A 15,210-nucleotide genomic window follows, 5' to 3' on the forward strand; every position below is an offset into this window, starting at 1 on the left:
ACCCAAATAACTTCCCTGGATGTATTTCCAGGAATATCCTCCCTCAGCACGGCTGTAATGCTATCCCTTATCTAGAACGCCACTCTTCCTCCTCTCTTACCTCCCTTTATATTCTTCCTGTAGCGTTTGTATCCTGGAACAGTAAGCTGCCAGTCCTGCCTATCCCTGAGCCATATTTCTGTAACTGCTATGATATCCCAGTCCCATGTTCCTAACCATGTCCTGAGTTCATCTGCCTTCCCAGTTAGGCCCCTTGCATTGAAATAAATGCAGTTTAAATTATTAGTCCTACCTTGTCCCTGCCTGCCCTGACTGACCCTGACTGTTTGACTCGTTTCTGTTCTCAACTGTGCCAGTCTCAGATTGACTCTTTCCTCACTATCTCCCTGGGCCCCACACCCCCACCTTACTAGTTTAAATCATCCTGAGCAGCTCCAGCAAATTTCCCTGCCAGTGCACTAGTCCCCTTCCAATTTAAGTGCAATCTGTCCTTCTTGTACAGGTCACTTCTACCCCAGAAGAGATTCCAGTGGTCCAAAAATGTGAATCCTTCTCCCATAAACCAGCTCCTCAGCCATGTATTCATCTGCTCTATCCTCCTATTCCTGCCTCACTGGCTCGTAGCACCGGGAGTAATCCAGGTATTACTACTCTCGAGGACCTCCTTTTTAAATTTCTGCCTAACTCTCTGTATTTTCCCTTCAGAATCTCAAACTTTTCCCTTCCTATGTCATTGGTTCCAATGTGGACAATGACCTCTTGATGGCACCTCTCCCCCGTGAGAACATTCTGCACCCTCTCTGAGATATCCTTGATCCTGGCACCAGAGAAGCAACACACCATTCTGTTTCTTCGCTGCTGGCCTTGTGTACCTTGGACTAGAGAATCCCCTAACACAATTGATCTCTTGGAATCCGACATACCCCTCGTTGCATTAGAGCCAGTCTCAATACCAGAAACTTGACTGTTTGTGCTACGCTCCCCTGAGAATCCATCACCACCTACATTTTCCAAAACAGTATACCCGTTTGAAATGGGTATAGCCACAAAAGACTCCTGCATTAGCTGCCTACATCTCTTATCTTTCCTGGAGTTAACCCATCTACGTGACTGTATCTGAGACTTGCCCCCCCTTCCTATAACTGCCACCCATTGCATACTGTTGCTGTTGCAAATTCCTCATAGCTTCTAACTGTCTTTCCAACCGGTCCACTCAATCTGATAAGATTCGCAACCAACAGCATTTATTTTCCTATCCAACATTTAATTCAATAGTAATTAGCTTTAGAGTAAGAATAATCAATGCTGTGTTGTTTGTACTGGATATTCTCACCATAAAAGCACTCCGACAGCATATCTCTTTCGAATTGCCTGTTCTGAGGAAGGGTCACTGGACCTGAAATATTAACTCTGATTTCTCTGCACAGATGCTGCCAGTCCTGCTGAGCTTTTTGTTTCTGATTTACAGCATCCACAATTCTTTTATTCAGTATCTTTTTAGAAGGCAGGGTAGAGACCATTTCAGAGAGTAGAGAATCAGTAGTATACTACCATTTTACATGAAATATATGAATCAACTCAATATGTTAGAGTGAGATTCTACCAGTTCTTATTGGACGCTAAACTATTTTAGGATGTTGCCAGGGTTGGAGGATTTGAGCTATAAGTCAAGGTCGAATAGGCTGGGGCTATTTCCTCTGGAGCGTTGGAGGCTGAAGGGTGACTTTATAAAGGTTTATAAAGTCATGACGGACATGGATAGGATAAACAGTCAAGGTCTTTTCCCTGGGGTGGGGGAGTCCAGAACTAGAGGGCATAGATTCAGGGTCAGAGGGTAAACATATAAAAGGGACCTAAGGGGCAACTTTTTCATGCAGAGGGTGGTGCATGTATGGAATGAGCTGCCAGAGGAAGTGGTGGAGGTTGTATAATTACAGCATTTAAAAGACATCTGGATGGGTTTATGGATAGGAAGGGTTTGGAGCGATATGGGCCAAGTGCTGGCAAATGGGACCAGATTAGCTTAGGATATCTCGTGGTCAAGGACGAGTTGGACGAGTTTCCATGCTGTACATCTGTATGACTCCATTGGTCCATGTTGTGCCAATGAGTGATTCTCTGAGTCTTATTGCCTCCAAACTGTGAAGTTCCTCATTAAAGTTACTGCCTCAAATGAGACTCTTTCCCCATCACCTCAACAGTCTCGGCAAAGGTGTTGACTCTGAACTGCCCTCTGAAATGGCCCAGCAGGCCAATCAGCATAACAGCAATTAGGGACAGGCAACATTCCCATGTCCCATGAAAGGTTTAAAAGTCTGCTTAGCGAGCCGACTCCCTACTCCATATATCGAGTAAAGACTTTGTCCTAACTGCGGGTTGCAAATGATCTGGGAAATGCGTGATAGTTTTTCCATTATTTTAGAATTAATAAGTTATGCAAAAAGGACCAATTTGTGATATTCTTATTTCCCTCCAGGGATAACATATTTACATTCCCGTGTGGTAGTCATCCACAGACTTAAATTTGCCACAGAACAAAATTAATTCCTATTGGTTTCTGAGTCAAAGCTGGTTGTAATGCTTTAAATAAACATTTTATTTCAAAGCTCAACCTGGGCTTCTTTTAATGGTGTGAAACTGAAGCATAAAAAACAATTAACCAAGTAAAGGTATTTCTAAAATCAACATTTTTATATATTGCAAAAATATGTACTGATACAAATGGAAATTCAGATTCTGTTTCTGCCTTCATGTTAAAATATTGCACCATGCAGACATTAAAATTGCAGATTTTAGATTTTAAAAAATTATCCCTGCATTAAAATGTAAGACGTAAGATGCCTTTCCACCCATTCTGCCTATGGCATTTGGAAAAGAGCTATCTAACTTAATCCTACTCCCCAGCCTTTGATCCATAGCCCTGCAGATTATAGCAAGTTAAGTGCATATCCAATTATTTATTAAATGAAATGAGGCTTTCTACCTCAACTATGGATTCAGGCAATGAAACAACTAAACCACCCTCTGGGATAGGAACACAGAAAATATGCAGTAACTTCATTTAAATAAATCTTTTAAAACTTTCATATGGCAAATCAGATTGCAGCAAAATTCAAAGAGAGGCGACAGCAGCAATGAGAGAGATCTACAAGGAGGATAAATAGGGAGGCACATTAGATCAGCATGTGGAGCGATTGAGGAGAAGGTAAAGGCTAAATCTAGTAGGAAGAACAGGCAAGGCCAGGTGAATGAACGTGGTGGGACTGGTGGTTTGAAGTTTATTTATTTTAGTGCAAGCGTTACAACAGATAAAGCAGATGAGATTATAGCCTGGATTAGTATATGGGTCCAGGATGTTGTCATTACAGAAACTTGGTTGAGAGAATGGCAGGGCTGGCAGCTCAACTTTCCAGGTTTTGGTGTTTCAGGTTTGATAGTGAGGGATGTAAAATGGAAGGAGGAGTTGCATTACTGTTTAAGGAGAATGTTGGAGCTGCAGTAAGAGAGGACATCTTGGAGGGCTCATCCAGTGAGGCCATATAAGAATAAGAAAGGTGTGGTCATTATGTTGTGGTTATACTATGTCAGCCTCCCAATAGTCAGTGGGAAATAGAGGAACAAATATGTGGGTAGATCGTGGAAAAGTATATAAACGATATAGGGTTGTTGTGATGCGTGCTAATACTTCCCCAATATTGACTCTGTTAGTGGCTTAGATGAGGCATAATTTTTTCAGGGCAGGAGGTTTTCTTGAAACAATATGTAGAGTGGAGTGCGATAGCTATAAGGAGAAGTTGAACAAAGTTGGATTGTTTTTGCTACAGCTTCAGAGACTGAGGGACAATCTGAACGAATTATGTAAAATTATGAGAGACGTGGATAGGTTGGATAGTTGGAGTCTTTTTCCCAGGGTGGAAATGTCACACTAGGAGGCAAAGGGTTAATTTGAGAGGGGAAAAGTTTAAAGATCTGAGAGGCAAGGTCTTTACACAGAGGGTGGTAGGTGCTTGGAACACACTCCGCGTGGGGTGATTGAAGCTGATACTGTAGCAATGTTTAAGAGGCATTTAGACAGGTACGTGAACAGGCAGAAAAAAAAGAGGCAAGTAAACCATGTGCAGACAGATGGGATTAGTTTAGAATGCCATCATGGGGAACTTAAAGGCCTGTTTCTGTGTGAGACTGTTCTGTGTTCTATGTTGTTCAATGTTCTAACAGTAATTGTTCAAATCGATCTTTTAATTATTTTGCATGTTCTTCCGAAGTATTATTGTAGATTAGACATTGTCTATACAAACTATGTAATTAGGAACTTTAAACCACATCTTGATTTCAAGACTTTGGAATATCTGTGCCGTATTTTTAAACCTGAATGATGTGGATTTTTGTGACTGCATTTACTTTGTTGCAGAATATAGTCAACACATTTTGCTTATTTGGCCAGTTCTCCTGAGCATAATAAACAAGGAAGTTGTTGTATTGGTTCTGATTCTCCTGCATCCATTTTATGTTTGGTTAATGTAGTACATCCAGGTGTATTTCTACAGATTTCCTTGAATTTTCCTTGAGAAACATCTCTCAATCATTTTTAGGGTCTTCATTTCCCCTCATCGTCGATCAATTCAAATGGACTAAATGTAGTAGATTAACTTGGAAGACCTCTTCTAGCTAACAATAAGAAACCTAATCCTTTGTTCCAATCCTGTGGGTATTTATGACAATAATCCTTAATTATTGTTTTAAGAGTCTGATGGTCTCTTTCCCAACCTCCTTGTATTTGCGGAAGATAAATGGCACACTTCAACTGTTTTATACTATTTTGCTTACTATGTTCTGAAACATTTTAGACATCCAATTTTACAAGGTTTGATTTGATTTATTAATGTCACATGTGCCTAGATACAATGAAAAGTTTTGTTTTGCATGTAACACAGGCAGATCATAACAGACAAAGTGCATTAGGATAATAGCACAGAGCAAAGAATACAATGTTATAGCTGCAGAGAAAGTGCATAAAGAGCGAGAACAACATTAATTTTAAAATTTGACAGGTCCATTCAGAAGTCTCATAACAGCTGTTCGTGAATCTGTTGGTATGTGTGTTTAAGCTTTTGTAACTTCTGCTGGATGGAAGAGGTTACAAGAGATTATAACTGGGGTGGGAGGGTTTTTGGCTGCCTTCCCAAGGCAGCGAGAAGTGTAGATTCATTGAAAAGTCATTGGATAGAAGGTTGACTTGTGTGTTGGAGTAATGGACTGGGCTGTATTCACAACTCTCTGTAGTTTCTTACGATTCTGGGGAGAACAGTTGCAATAGCAAGCTGTGATGCATCTGGATAGAATGCTTTCTGTTTTGCATCTATAAAAATTGGTAAGAGTCTTTACAGACATGCCAAATTTCCTCAGCCTCTTGAAGATATAGAGGCGTTGTTCTGTTTTCCTGACTATCCCATCAATGTGGGTGAACCAGGATAGTTTGCTGATGACTATCACTCCTAGGAACTTGACACTCTCGACTATCTCCACCTCAGCATCATTGATGTCGACAGGGGCTTAACCTCTGCCTTGCTTCCTGAAGTCAATCACCAGCTCTTCCGTTTTGCTGACGTTGAGGGAGAAATTGGTATCTTCTAAAAGGTTCTAATTTTATTTCAATTGGTAGTCCCTAACTAGTTAAATAGAGTTAATTTTTCCACTTCTACTTGAGCCTCGAAGGAATACCTTCTGCAAATTGAGTTGTCATATGAACAACTGTAGTAAATACCGGTGTCCTGCTTTCACTTTCAATAATACTGCTATGCAACCTATTAACATTCGACTGCAAAAACTGGCACGGGTGTTAAAACATTGGCTAATGATTATATTGAGATTCTCCCACCATCTGACATGTATGGCCCATTTTGCAGAACTGCATTATGCCATTATTAGATCATGGTCAAGTAAAATGCTTGTTTATTGATGTTTGAATTTTCTGTATTTCTACACGTCCTTCCATCAGAATTTCATGTGCTTCACCCAATATTTCCTTATGACTTTTGAGCAGTACCACTACTGGCTGAGCAACTATTCATTTCTCATGTGCCGATCTGTGAGGATGTCTTCATTTCTTTCTCAGAACTCTGTCCTCACCTGAACTGTGGTGATCCTCAGGTTAAACCATCACCATCAGTCATCTCTCTCTCTCTCTCTCTCTCTCTCTCTCTCTCTCTCTCTCTCTCTCCAGTAAGACAGCAGTCCTGTGGTCTGATAAGACTATGGTGACTTTTGGTGTAACTTTGACCTCTGCTGAAGGATTTTGTTTAATCACTGTTCTGGGCATAAAGCATAATGAGAAAAGTGCTGGTATTTATACCTGTGACTGTTATATCTCTAATTTCACTTACACTTTCTGCAGTTAAAGGGGAAGCTGTAACTTTCACTCTGGACAAATCATTCCCAAGAAGTAAGTCACCCTGCATTGTACTTTGTACAACAGAACCAGGATATGCTCCCTACACATCCGGTTTATTTACACTTAGTTCCTCTTCCAGAGGGTGCAATGAAAGCCAATCTCCTTCTCCAGCAGAAGAGTTTTAGTAGCTCCTGTGTTTCTTAATATAATTATGGGTTTAACTGCAGCACTTAAAGAAAAATGAATTATCTTCCTTGTGACAAAAATGCCTTTTAAATCTCTCTTCCGACCTATTCACCTCTCCTGCACTCACAGCAGCTTTTACCTCTACTTTCATTGTTGTAGTTAAAGCTCCAGTATAATCTTTGGTATTTTTCTTTTGAGTTCCTTTTTCAGACTGATTTTTATGAACTGCAAAAAGTCTCATCATCTTCCAGCGCAACTTCCTGCATGCTGAATGAATGTGCTCCATTTTGTTATAAGGGAAACCCCGAGGCCTTTGATTTTCACCTCCACCCTCAGCACTTTCATTTCTGATCTGTGGATCTTGAATGTTTCCACCTGCCCTTTTTTTTAAAACCTTGGCCACTTGCCTTCGTTTCACTCTTTTGCACCCCTCCAATCACCTCCCCCCACCCATCCTTCTTGGATTTATGGAGGTGATGGAAAAAAAGGGATCAGTTTAACTGTTAGCCATTCCTGCTATTTTCTATTGGTTGCAATCCCCTGGTTTTCAACAAGGATTTTAATTACAGAAAATAGTGTGTTTTAAATTGTTCCAAGTCAATTTTCTTTCTGAAAGCTTTGTATGTAGTATTCACTCATAATGCTGATATCCGCCTGTCATAATTATTTTTCTTTACCTTCAGATTCAGTGTAGGTTTGCTACTTTTTCAAATTTCAGAATGTGTCCTTGTATGTTTCGGAGCTAACAAACTTGCTTTGCAAGGACAATGTCCAAATTTTCTTTCACCTGTTTCATTTGTTTAAGTATTTCCTTAGATGCTATAAAGAATGACTCTACATCCTTTACCTCAAATTATGGCAGAGTCTGTACAAATGTAAACATTTGCCTACTGGACTTATGGTTATTTCTTGGGCTTTTAGCACAGGAAGTAGTTGATGCCAAAACATTGGCTAGCAGTGGTTAGATATAACACTTGGGACAAATGGGGTCAAAGGTTATGGAAAGAAAGCAGGATTAAGCTATTGAGTTGGTATGTCAGCCATGATAGTGTTGAATGGCAAAGCAGGCTCGAAGGGCCAAATGGCCGCCTCCTGCTCCTATCTTCTATGTTCCTATGTTTATCATCAAGGCATCTTCAACACCTGAAGTTTCCTTTTTAAACTCCATTTTCTGAAGCTAATATTCTTTCCACAGTTCCCTCTGTTTATCCTATTCTCCTTCCTGAATCTCTTGTGGCAGTCTCTTCAATACTCTTTCACTCTCTTTTTCTGCAAGTTCAAGTGTTTTTCTTCCCTCTCCTGGTTTTTAAGTTCCTTTCCTGTCTCAAATCGCCTCAATTCTTTTTCTTGTTAGGTTGCTATTCTTTGACACCACTTTGTGTACCTAGTCCTTCCTGCATTTCTACCAGGATGATTTGTCAATATTTTAATTGCCTCCGTCTTCTTGACTGTGATAGGCAAGTCCATACCAATTTGTTTGCCAATTCTTTCAATCTGCTTCTGTTAATTTCTATAAATCTATCAACAATATCTTTTCCAACTGTAGGAAGTTAAAGCTGTTTCCAATATCATCATAATTTAGTATGAGAAACCTGGTATGAGACCTTTTATCTTTTGCCATTCACCCTTAATTTACATCCGATCTTACATTGTCCATGTTGAAATATCCTGGACAAGCCCCCAAATCTTTATCATGACTAACTGGGAGGAGAGCACTGGTAATAATCTTCCATAAGGCATCAAAAATGTATAAGATTCCAATGAGAATGTAATGATCATCATTTTGTCTGGCCTCTACAGAAAATAACTCTACTTATCATCATGCACTTCACTTTTTAGAAATGGCAGGGAGAAGAAAAAATTCAGAATCATCTATGATGTGACTTACTGCTATCCCTTTACATACACACTCTTTCACTATTAAAACAAAGGAAAAACGGTTCGACAAACATTATTGTGGTCAAAATATAGACAGGAAACAAAATTCTGAGGATCAAAAGTCCAGCTGTCAAGAGAATATTAAATTGTCTTTTGCAGTTTCTTTTGATTTCAGCAATGATGACTGACTGTTGGCAGTAAAATGATGATCGTTCTTCACTTCAGAAGTTGATCCAGTGGACCTAAGTATTTTCTTGTTAGAATTTTTGTTAACTTTTTTGGCTTTTCTGTCTTTTCATCTATTTGGAGAAACAAGAGGGAGAGAGATGATGTCAGTTTTGCAGGCTCTAAATGTCTTTGTCTGTCGTGCATCTATAGATTTGTAGCAAACTGCAACTCTGCCCATCTGAGGGCCCATCCTGAACTCCTGATAGTGCCACTCAGTCTCAAAGGTATGATCTCTGTACTTCAAAAAGGAATATCATCTTGCACACTCAAAATATTAAACACTTGAGTTTTACAAGTTGCAAAACTCGCCAGGTATTTCAACTGTATAACAGTTCAGCTTTTCTTTTGGTTTATAGTCCAAAAGGGAAAATGCATCATTTTTTTATAGCTTATTGTAAACATCATGAATGGGATGCATAAAATGAGTTTGTTGGGCCATAATGAGAAACAAGTAGATCGATATTAAGTAGGTGCAGACTATAGGGGCATTGAGGAATGCAAAACCAATTTATAATGCTTATACATAAGTGCACAAAGTTTGGTGAATTATAATCACAAATAGTTACATGGCAATACGATGCAGTGATGAGCCAGAATCATGACTGAAATATATTGACGACAAACCTCTAAATTTTCAACTTTGAAAGGTCAGAAAAGAGAGGGCAGGCAAAAAGGGAGTTGCGGTGGCAGTGCTGACTGCAGAAGATATTCTGGTGTTCGATAGAGAAAATGTGTTTGAGAGGGCAAGAATAGAGTCCATTTGGTTAGAGTTGAGAAGCAAAATAGGTATGATTATGTTATCAGTGGTATCTTATAAGCCTCTAAATAGTGACAAAAACAGACCTAGATGAGGAAATCTGAATGTAAATAACAGAGCTTTGAAAGAACAGTGGAATATTGCAGAAAAGAGGAGCATGTTGCTCGGCCTTTTACTTTGAATCCATCAGAACAAATGCACGAGGACCAAATTTCAAGCTATTGCAGTAATTTATATTACAAGAGAAAAGAGTGCTCTTGGTTAACAGTTATTTCTGATTGGCTGAGATATTGCCATGGAGAATGCAACTGGGGGAACTATCATCTCCATATTGTCCCAGGAATTCAGAAAAGGTGCAAGGCTTGATTATATTGCTTTCATTTGCAGAGGAAATCTGTTATGAATGTATGTGGCTAGCAAGCACAATTTTTGATCAGTATCATCTTGCATGTGTGTTGCAAAAATAGAGGATGTCAAACTATTCTGCAGGACAATCATTTCCCTGATCAAATCATTTTTCTTTTTATGTTACTTTGAGTAGCATGAATAAGCCATTTTACATGTTTGACTATCCAAGTTGGTTGTTAGTGTAGCTATTAATATACTCCAGGATTGTTTAGCAAGTGCTGTGCAATTGTGGAATCACATCCCATAATAGACATTTTGGATGATGCAAGCTTGGCTGTTTGAGCACAGTCTGTACTCTGCATATCATGAATGATCGAAGTAATATGATACTTGATTCAATTAGCCAAAAGTTAGGGTGCATTGAATACATAGAGTCATCGAATCATTCAGCATAGAAACAGATCCTTTGGTCTAACCAGTCCATGCCAGACATAATCCCCAACCAAACTAGTCCCACCTGCCTGCTGCTGGCCCATAACCTTCCAAACCTTTCCTATTCATGTCCTTATCCAAATGTCTTTTAAATGGTATAATTGTGCCCACATGCACCACTTCCTCAGGAAGTTCATTCCACATGCGAACCACCCTCTGTGTAAAAATACAAATGCCCCTCGTGTTTTTTAAAATTTCTCTCCTCTCACCTTAAAAATTTGTCCTCGGTCTTGAAGTTCCCCCATTCTAGGGAAAAGGCAACTACCATTAACCCTATCTAAACCCTTCATGATTTTATAAACTTCTATAAGGTCACCTTTCATCCTCTTTCACTCCAGTGAAAGAAGTCCCTGCCTATCCAGCCTTTCCTCATAACTCAAACCTTCCATACCCAGCAAAATCCTGGTCAATCTCTTCTGAACCCTCTCCAACTTAATAATATCCTTCCTATAACTGGGCACCCAGAACTGTACATAGTACTCCAGAAGAAGCCTCACTAATGTCCTATACCGCCTCAACATGACTTCCCAACTCCGACACTCAAAGGACTGAACAATGAAGGCAAGCATGCTTGAACTCCTTCATAACCACCTGTGTCGCAAACTTCAGAGAATTATGTATCTGAACCCCTAGGTCCCTTTGTTCTATAACACTACACAAAATACCTGAATTTGAAATTCAAACTGAACATTGCTGAAATGTGTGGTAGACAGGATGTTTTCCTTAGACTCTTAGTAGAAAATACTCTGATGCAGCATAGTAGGATCTTGAAATGGCTTGCTTAACGTGTCGTTCAACTTTTTAAGCTAATTTCTTTTTATAGGGTAGGTTGAAGTGGATCAGACACTTTTCAGGTCCAAATTATAGAATGATAATACTGGGGGAGCTCTGGTTACTTAAATATCGATCAGGGTGATGTTGGAGGAAAGGTTAGGGAGCAGAGGAATTTCTGAAATGACCTAATGGCAGACCAGGAGATGATTGATTTAGAAGGCAGCCCCATGAAAGATTGCATCAGGGTACATACAACATATACACCTCGGATCAGGATCTGGAAACTTTCCGAACGCCTAAAAATATTCAATCAGCATAAAATTCTGCCCACAATACGCAGGTAAAGTGCCATTCTGAAACATGAAACTGCTGTAGTTTTTAGAAGCAAACCAATTTCTCTTCCTGCTAACAGTATTACAGATTAAGAAAATCAATGTGAACTTAGACTATTCAGATAATGCCTATGTAATTTCCTTTCATTCAGAAATACTTTGCCATGGACACAGAATAGGTGATTATGCTCTAAACAATGGGTGTTGCACACGATTAGGTTCTGTGGCATGCTGAGGGCTGTACCTTGCCATTTTGTTTACAAGATGTCAGGACTGATGCACAGTGGAAGCCTCAGGACAGCTGCAGTGAGATTTCTAATGGGCAGGAAGGAAATCTACACCAGTGATTATTCATGAATGTTAAGGCCTCTCCAAATTGTTGCTTAAAGGGAGAAACATGATAAGCTTAGTGTAGACTAAGTCCTTTACTCTCCACCGATCCGTCAAGTTGTGTTACAATATTCTGACAATTTACACAAAGCCTTGAAGAATTAAGATCTTCATAGAAATACATTTTTGATACTGTAGCTGTTATCTCATAATGTTGCTTGTCTTTATCATATATGCTAAGCCTAATATGTCTGTCTAGGATTTTGGAATTGTTGGCCACTTTGTTTTCCTCGTGTTTTTTCTCTCCTTTCTAATTGGCTAGTTTCCGCTTTCTTTCTTCAGCCAATCATATTGCACAAAGCCTTCCTCATCAATTTCATCTCTATATTTAAAACAATTAATTTACAATTTCATCAAATAAAAGTGGTCACTCTGCTAGTGCCCCACCCCACTTTATAATAATTTCGACGTGAACATTTTAATAACTTGGACAAAGCAAATTCACAAAGTAACCATTAAATCCAACCCATCCTCCAGATGCTGCTTCTTTCTCAAGGCACACTCGACATACTCTGCCAGCCACTGTGAGGGCAGCCTTCATTGTGCGCAGACAAAGCACAACTGTACTATAAGAGTTAATGGACAGAAAATCATGGGGAGCCTGTTCTGGAATTCCTGGCAGCCATAGCTCTTGGATTTTGAAGATTATCCACATGAGTAACTCCACCTGCTTTGCCTGCGAATGAGAAAACGATGGCATCAATTAGTTTTTTGGCTACTGGATTCCTTCCAGGCACTGGAAGGGTTTTTTTTCCTTCTTTGTTTTCAGGCATTACCATGTCCACATTCATTCATACCATTGTTCTAAAGACCCCAATTCCTCAAAACTGCAAGAAACAGGTGGAGAGACAGCTTATGTCTTAAAATACTGATTTTTCAGACTTATTGCTTGTGACTTACTACACGTATTTATGTCAATGCATGTCTCAGCTGTAAATAAAATACAAAGGGTTTTACTTTTCTAACATGTGCAGAGAATTTTTCAAGTGGGGAATGAGCAATATCTATAGTCAGAAGTAGGTATTTGTATTCTTAGTTCCTTCTGCGTCTTTGTCTTCAGGAACTCCCGAGTGCATTGTACAACACACAGACACTGAGAGAAAACAGTTGTAGCTTGATGCACAGTAACACTATCGAGTATAAAGCTAGCTATTCATGTGCTCCAGCAGTGATTTTGATGGCCTGATGTCTTGCGCTATTAGTCACCAAGTGCATAGAGGTTCTTTGGCTTATGCCAAATATTTTATGATCTTGGTATTTTGAGGCATATTTACTAGTTTGTCATTGTCAAGTGATTCTCTTTAATGACTCTGATTCAAAATGGATGCCTCCCACTCACCAGGAGTGAAAGCCACCCTAGCACATGGGATTTGAGAACAGTTCATTTACAACCATTTGGAGGAGTTTATGCCACACTAAAGTAATTGTGCCAATTCATTCTGTGTCACCCAAAACCACCTACCCATCACTTCATTCAGCATTCTACAATAGCGCCTATCACAGAGCCACAGAGTCACACAGCACAGAAGCAGACCCTTCAGTCTAACTCATCCATGCTGATCAAGTTTCCGAAACTAAACCTAATCCCACTTTCCCCCTCGTGGCCCATTTCCCTCTAAACCTTTCCTATTCAGGTACCTGTCCAAATGTCTTTTTAATGTTGTAACTGTACCTGCATCTATCATCATTTTGAGTTCTGTGCCTAATGGCAGGTCTAACCAGGGTACCACTGATTTCCACCATGGATAGCGCAAGGAAACGTTCTGAATCTACTCCAACCAACATGGGATAAGCTCCATGCTATTAGCACCAAATTGACCCAGCTGGGCCTTCCAGCCACTTGTGCTAACCTCCCACTGCAAAGAGTCCAAGTTACAGTGAGGTAGAAATTGACAGATTCCTGATTACCAGCGGTAACAGGCTTAAGGGGATGGGGTGAGTAAAAGATGTTAAAGTGTGCCATTAGCCATGATCGTGTTGAATGATGGGGCGGTCTCAGTAGGCTTTGTAAATGGCAGTGCTGCTTCTTAAGTTTGAGTGGTAGGCTGTTTGAAGTCAGAAAACTCGAATTTATTTTGGTTTTAAAGACCACATCCTTCTGAATCAGATGATTCAATTTTAAAATCATAGTACAGTCCATTCCATCTGAAGTATAGTTTTCTTGGTTGCATTGAACTGCGAAAGAATAATTAGAATTTGCTGAGGTATGGTAAACACAAACTTTTTAAAACATGACATCTTGCCATGAGGCTGTGTTGGGGGGGGGGGGGGGGGAGTGGAGAGGAGGGGAGAGAGAGAGAGAGATCAAGTGTATTATTGCTAGACTGTTACTCCAGAGACCATGTAATATTTTGGGGACATTGGTTTGAATCCCGCTATGGGAATGAAATCAGTAAAAATCTGGAATGATGACCATTGTTGATTGTTGGGAAAAAAAATCTGGTTCAGTAGTGTCCTCTAGGAAAGGAAACTGCCTCCTTACCAGGTCTGGTTTACATTTGACTCCAGACCCCCAGCAATGAGCTTGACTCTTCACTGCCCTCTGGGCAATTTGGGATGGGCAATAAGTGTTGGCCTAACCAGCGATGTCCACATCTCATGAATAAAAAAGGGTCGCAGTCAGACCTATCCCTCTGTATTAAATAGGATGCTGCAGTTGTCTTGCACCAACATCAGCCTTGCTTACATTAAACAATTACTTCTTGATTCAGTACTATAGCTACACCCTTTTAAATAGTCTACAGTGTGGAAACAGGCGCTTCAGCCTAACAAATCCACACCAACCCTCTGAAGAGTAACCCACCCCCCCTCTGACTATTGCACCTAGCAACTATGGATAATTTAGCATGGCCAATTCACCTGACCTGAACATCTTTGGACTGTGGGAGGAAACAGGAGCACCTGGAGGAAACCCACGCAGACACGGGGAGAGTGTGCAAACTCCACAGCCTTGCTTGATCAAGTTGAGAACTTCCCAAGTTAGAGGAAGATTACTCTGATACTTCCATTCAATTCTATTGCTAAATCACACTCGTAAATATACAATGTGGTTGGCACTGCTGCCTCACAGTGCCAGAGACCCGGGTTCGATTCCAGCCTCTGGAAACTGTGTGGAATTTGCACATTCTCCCCGTGTCTGTGTGGGTTTCCTCCGGGTGCTCCAGTTATTCTGATTGGCTCCTGACCAGGTGACCATGGCTTGTGTAGAGCCAGTGCAACAGAGACTCATGTAGTCTACAAACAGAAAGCATAAAAAAAATCTGTGTCTCTGTATCTTGCGTGGAGGTACTAGAAAGTCTCCAGGTATCTTCCACTCACTTCTCTCTGCAAGTCTCTGACTGGAGGAGGAATAAAGCACTTTTCAATAAAAGTGAAAAGACAATGAAAAGACAAATTCTCAAGCAGTGAATGAAAGATAACACTGATTTGCAGAC

The 15,210-nt window shown here is 40.1% G+C and overlaps 1 protein-coding gene across 3 annotated transcripts in view; it reads left to right on the plus strand.

Moving 5' to 3' along the window:
* Nucleotides 1–15,210, plus strand: part of c16h11orf49 (chromosome 16 C11orf49 homolog) — a 340,513-nt gene that overhangs the window by 51,332 nt on the left and 273,971 nt on the right. The window lies entirely within an intron of this gene.

The sequence above is a fragment of the Chiloscyllium plagiosum genome, chromosome 16 (genome assembly GCF_004010195.1).
Source record: "Chiloscyllium plagiosum isolate BGI_BamShark_2017 chromosome 16, ASM401019v2, whole genome shotgun sequence".
Taxonomy (NCBI): domain Eukaryota; kingdom Metazoa; phylum Chordata; class Chondrichthyes; order Orectolobiformes; family Hemiscylliidae; genus Chiloscyllium; species Chiloscyllium plagiosum.